The sequence below is a fragment of the Poecilia reticulata genome, linkage group LG23 (assembly GCF_000633615.1).
Source record: "Poecilia reticulata strain Guanapo linkage group LG23, Guppy_female_1.0+MT, whole genome shotgun sequence".
NCBI classification, from domain to species: domain Eukaryota; kingdom Metazoa; phylum Chordata; class Actinopteri; order Cyprinodontiformes; family Poeciliidae; genus Poecilia; species Poecilia reticulata.
Genome location: NC_024353.1, coordinates 12,028,709 through 12,034,708, shown reverse-complemented (window position 1 = coordinate 12,034,708; position 6,000 = coordinate 12,028,709). Strand labels below are relative to the sequence as shown.

The window sequence follows — 6,000 nt, the reverse complement described above, 5'->3', positions numbered from 1 at the left end:
ATATATAGATATATATATAGATATATAGATATGTTGGTTGTTTTTTAAAATGTTTGTATTTTTTCCTGCTGAGTCAACCTTTTCTCAGCTGGCCTCTGCTCGGTGGCAGACTAACCCTACCAAGGCAGACCTGTCAATCAATGTTCCCAACACAACACAGATGCTCAACATGAATTCATAAATGAAAAATAAACACATTTCCATACATGGCAGAGCAACGTTCACTTTAGGAGCCAACCAACTAAACAGCAAAAAGCCTGTGAGGTATGATTATGAAACAGCAGATATGTGGCTGTTTCTACTTTGCATATACTCAGAAGTAACTGTCTGCAAAAAAAAAAAAGTTTGATCTCATGTAAAAATGTTGAAGCAAGAAGCTCGCAAACAAGCCAGTTCGACATTTCAACTTGCAAACCATTAATCAGATGTTAAAGTTCAACAAAAAAATATTATTTATATAGACTATACACCTTCAGGTTTCTTTAGGGGACTAACCAGAGTTGAAGCAATGACATTTGTAGATGCCACAACCAAGACATGGTGTTCATTTCCTAAAGGGTTGGCAGAAGGGCCTTATTCTAGCAAGATTATTGTTACAAAGCCACACTCTCAGAAGGCTGCGCAAGGAGAAGACAGTAAAAACCTCTCCTGACCTCATGTCTGACTTGAATCTAGCAGGCCACATTTGGAGTTTTTTTTTCAATGGGTAAAGCTGGAAGAAAAGTCTGGTAAAGAAAGTGAAAGAAATGTCTGTCAAAAGGCAAAACATTATAACATAAAAACAGCAATGTCCTTTATGTCAAGAGGCCTGTCAACTGAAATTCAAAGTAAATACAAACCTAAAATAGAAGTTCAAGAAGAGCTGAAAGACTCTCAAATCTTCTTTTCTGGGGGTTTTTCAGTCGACATGGTGACATAGTTGTTGTTTCTTAATTTTACATCATACTTAATCTCAAAGTGAAGTATTTTACAGATCATATTTTTTACTCATATAAGTAATTGCTTTACAGGCTCGTACAAATGTTGCAATCCCCTATTTAATCCAAAAGGAGTGAGCAACAAAGAACTGACAGAGCCTTATGGAAAGCCTGGGGAAAGTCTTTGCTAGAAAACGGGTTTTCCACCTGCTGCCTTACAAAGAGGGAAAGGTATAACCAATGAATAAATATGCATAGACTCCCAGCTGTTGCACCTTAGAGAGCAGCCTGGATGGGGCTGATTTGCATCAAATGAAAATAGAAATCCATGAACAAAAGCAAAAGATGACTATTTGACACCAGACGAAAAAAGGTAGGACGATCTTAGGTACGGCACAGTTTCCTGCCTGTAGATTGAAAAAGAGATTCATTTTGTCCTGTGCGAACTGACAAAGCATGTGGCATGCTAATATCGTGCGCCCTTTAAAATAAAACCTCTCTACTTGTTTCTTGCGTAGGGCTCTTTTCTGAATTGCATAAAAGATCTTGATCCACTTTGTGACAGGCTGAACTATAACTAATTGCAATAATTATGACTAAGGTCAGATTTTGACATTGACATAGCCACTTCTCACTCAGATGGTTTAGTAGAATGAATTTAAAAATCCAGTTAAAAAACCCTTTCTGCCCTTCTTTTTACAAAATATTTCAAGCATCTCTTTAAAAAAAACATTATTTATAAACAAGATAATGGAAGAGATCTAAACAGTTTAATAATTAAAACTTTATAAAACAAGAACAAGCAAAAAAATTTTATGATCCTCAATCATGGCTATTAAACATTCATAATGTTTAGTACTGTATTTCATTAAATTCCTTGTGCCCTTTGTAAACTGTAAATAACACTTTATAACAAACATTTGGCAACAAAATGCTACACCGCAAGGATAATAGTAATACAAGGGTAGTAAAAAAGGAAAAAAAGAAAAGAAAAAAGACATAACAGTAAAATAATCCATGAGTAAAAAGCTCTATTCTTTACAATAACCAACAGGTTAGTTTGGTTCTTTACGGCCCAGACGACTCGACTATAAGAAGATCTTATAAAGACTTTTCCACAGTTTTGAGGCAACTGAGGAGACGTTTGTTTAAAACATCCCGTCTCATGTTGACTGAAAGGACAGAGGGTCTTTAAGGCCTGATAAAAGACAAATGCAGTGTTGGGTAAAAGTAAATTCCAGAGTTTCCCCCCAGGGTACTATAAGCCTGGCAGGCCTCCAGGCTTTATTTGTGCCCCCACCTGGCTTAGCATTGCTTATTTATTTAAGTCGTTTTAAAATTTTTTGCATTTTTTTTTAAGACTTTATATTTGGTGTTCAGGTGTTAACCTTCCAATCTTTCCAACACATGATTATCAAGTGACATTTTCAAATTTCCTGCCAACTTTAAACATTTTTTAACTGGATGACTGACTGCCAACGCACCCAACCACCAGGCTTAGCAGGTTTTCTGGGGGGAAACCTTGAATTCTGATTGTGTTTCCCAAGCAATCCTCAGAACTATTTATCATCTGCTTCACTTCTCTGTAAACATCCCTAAAACTTTCTCACTTTCTCACCGAGAAACGATAATTCCACAAACAAAAATGACAGATGGGAAAACAGAATTATTTATTTGGTTAGACTTTTGAAACTGATTTCAATTTTTGCTCCTTTTTTGAACACTCTGAACCATTCTCTGTCAACCATTCTTTGGCTTTACTCTTTATCGGCTGTGTCTACTTTTAACATTACACAGCTGTATGATTGTATGAATCCAGGCTGTCCAGATAACATTCTTTCAGGTCACCTGTATTCAGCTGATGAAGCAGAGTCTTCTGTAATTGTGTGAAAGATGAAGTGGGCTTCTTAAATCACTGCAGTCCGGTTTTTTTGTTTGTGCTTGGGGGAAAACTGAGTTCCCATTGATGCAAAGCAAAATTCATCTATTTGGTTGGGGGAGTCACATTGAAGTTCCATATTCTGGTTGCTTCATCTGTCTCACACACACTCCTTATATTTTTTAATCATCTTTATATTAGCACTTTTGAAAAAAAAGGTTCTACGAATGCCTAAGGTGAATTCATGGATAACTTCAAAGTAATATCTTAAAGTTTAAAGAAACTCTTGACATCAAACACAGCTGTAGACATTTAACTTCAGGAGATCATATTTGTTGTTTATTAAGCGTAGATCATTTGCATATTAAACCCTCCATCCTCCTTGCTTTTCTTCGCAGTCTGTCATGTCACATCAAATCACACCACGAACGGCAAACAAGTCAGCATTTCATTCACTTAATGAGAGATGCTGGTGGCCCACTTCCATGTTAATAAAAATCCTATGCTAATTAATGTTTTAAGCCAGTTGATTAAAAGTAAGTGTGCTAATAAGTGTTTATTTACAGCGCTGGAGTTGAGACTAAACAACATGCGCGCAGGTCAAAGCTGTTCCACCCTCATTAGACAAAGATCTATCAAACTTTAGCCATGCCGGTCCATCACAGGCTGTGACTCACAGAGCAAATGCTTCTTCATCACTGTAAATTAGGTGGACTGAAGCCTATTTGTTCTTCTGTTTCATTAAAAGATAAAGCAAATAATGAACACTTGCTTAGGGATAGCCATTATGTTAAATTATGTCTTAATGAACCGGTGCCTTTTGTTGGCCACGTTGTCTCTCTGCAGCTTGTGATGTAAATGTAAATCCAGGAAGTTACGTTATTTATTGTTTCATTCTCTGTTGGATGTAGAACGGAAGCAAACTGTAACACAAATAATTTCTTGGATTCTTACTTTTGAGCTGCAGCTCATGAATGTTAGTTTCAAAGCCGTAACTTACAAATACTGTTCACATAGATGTTTTTTATTATTATTTGTATTAAAATGAGTCGAAAAAAAGAGATTTAGATATGTTAGAATTATCAAAATTGTTTGTACTTAAATGCAAGAATGAGAGTTTTTTTTTTTTCTTTTTGTACGTTCAAAGTCAGAACTATATATTTTCTTCATATAGGTCATATTTGGCTGTGCTCACACCAAATTTTCTGTTGCCTAAGATTAGGTTTTATGATGACCATTAGAACACATTGATTTTGTTGTCATCAAGCCACGTTGTAGCTGATGTATTTGTAATATGTGGTGTCGATGTCTGTAACATATTTGCGCCCAGTGTTAAACTTCCTGAAATATTATTTTCCCCCATTTTCCCAGAAGGGCCAACAAAATCACGAGCCACAACATCCCAGCAAAAAGCCACAACAGTAACAAAAAATGCTAAAACCCAAGTTATACCTTAACATCTTAACCTCAGTTTCATTTTATCTGTTTTGGCTTTTGACTACCGTGCCATTTTGTCTGGAGGGATGTGGCGTTTGTTTGGTTTTTTTACCCTTCCAGGCCACCGTACATGTCTGTAAAATTGTTTCACCAACTTGTTTTTTTTTACTGTTCTGTGCCTGATCTGCACCTTCCTCATCAAAACATCCAACATCTGACACTGAACCTGTGATGAATGAAACCCCTTCCTGCATGTGAAAATAATTTGGAAGGAAGAAACATGCTTAATATTTTAAAATGCATCTCTAATGTTGTGAATTAACTGGTCAAAAGCTTACAAAACCTTTACATCCCCTAGATTTTCTCAAAATGTTTCAAGAAATAGTGACTGTAGTTTATATAAAACTCAAGAAAAAAATTGTCCAAAGAAAATGCCAAATCATTCTGGCAGGAGCTGCAAGAGGAAAGAAGTTTCTTTGATAAATTTCCTCAGTTAATCATCTATAGTTGCAGTCTTACAGGTTCATGCTGTGCTAACTCCAGTAACTTCCCAACTACATATCATAGATTCTCTGAAAGGAAACTCTGAGGTTATCATCTCAACTCTCCAAACTCTACCACCATTTTGGATAAGAATGTTAAATATAATATTGCTACAAGTGAAAAGTATGACAAGGTAGCTTATTACAGTACCTTTAGCTGGAGTAGAGTGACAGAAACAAATGTGCTCATATCTCAGTCGATTTTTTATTTTATTTTTTTTCTCTCAACAGAACTGTCCAAACTCTGGCTTCTGCAAGAAATATTGGCATACAAGGCAAGATTGATCAGAAATTCAAATATCTTTCTAGGAATGGTGAATACACCACACCCAAACACGGTGTTGGCACTCAGAAGACGGTTATTTTCTGTGTTGGTGAGGTGTAAAAAACTGACATCAAAATAAACGTAAAGGTAAAAGAAGCTCTTTTAAGGGAAACAACTTCTACAGAGACATATCAGTTGTTGACTCAGGCTGCTACTAAAAGGGAAAAAAACCCGATTTTGGTTGATAACAAGGCTAAACGTTTTGAAGCATCTCATCCTTTTGAGCTGTTTTTATTAGGTGCTGGTGTTATTAATGCTGAGTTAAAGGTACTCTAAGACTTTTCCATTTATATTTACTTCACTAATTGTGATCATGGTTGACATAATGTCAGTTTTTCTTTTAAAACAAATTGTAAAACATTGTTTTACTGCAGCTGCTTTTGCATACACACAGTGTGACATCACCTCTACTCTTATCAAAGACTGCCCAGAACTGAAAGGCTATAATTTTCTTTAACTGTTGTATTTTCTGATAACTCTAGAGGCTGCCTGTAGTGGCATTTTTTATAAAAGCTATAATATAATTTATTGTTGCCATAAGTAAATGAAGATCAGGCTACGGGTTAATAAAATTGGGGTAAAATAGGTGTTTTTAACACATACTACTCTATACTAGGAAGCTTACTGACATGATAGGCATATTATTAAAATATACATTTTTTCCCCCTGAAAACAACACCTTATATAGGGTGAAAAGTCTTCAGAGAACAATTCTAAATGCAGCAACGAGGGGAAAAAAAACACTCCACAAATGTTCAGTTCAAGTCTTTGCATTATTTATTTGCTGAAAGCAAAACAAACATTAACATATCAAATATTAACATAAATTCTCATGAGACACTCATACCACTCTAGAACTAAAAAGGGCAATTTAACGCCACATTTGAAACTCGAGTTAAA

General features: G+C 35.6%; 1 protein-coding gene across 6 annotated transcripts in view; it reads left to right on the top strand.

The window, feature by feature from the left end:
- The window catches only part of LOC103459423 (secretory phospholipase A2 receptor-like), a 247,926-nt gene that overhangs the window by 167,951 nt on the left and 73,975 nt on the right, over nucleotides 1–6,000 (top strand). Inside the window, exon 5 of one of the 6 annotated variants that reach the window (XR_001776216.1) lies at nucleotides 5,007–5,190. The exons of the other annotated variants lie outside the window; for them this stretch is intronic. The gene's annotated coding sequence lies outside the window, so the exon portion shown is untranslated. Of the gene's footprint in view, nucleotides 1–5,006; nucleotides 5,191–6,000 lie in introns of those variants that run through there. 6 annotated transcript variants of the gene reach the window in all.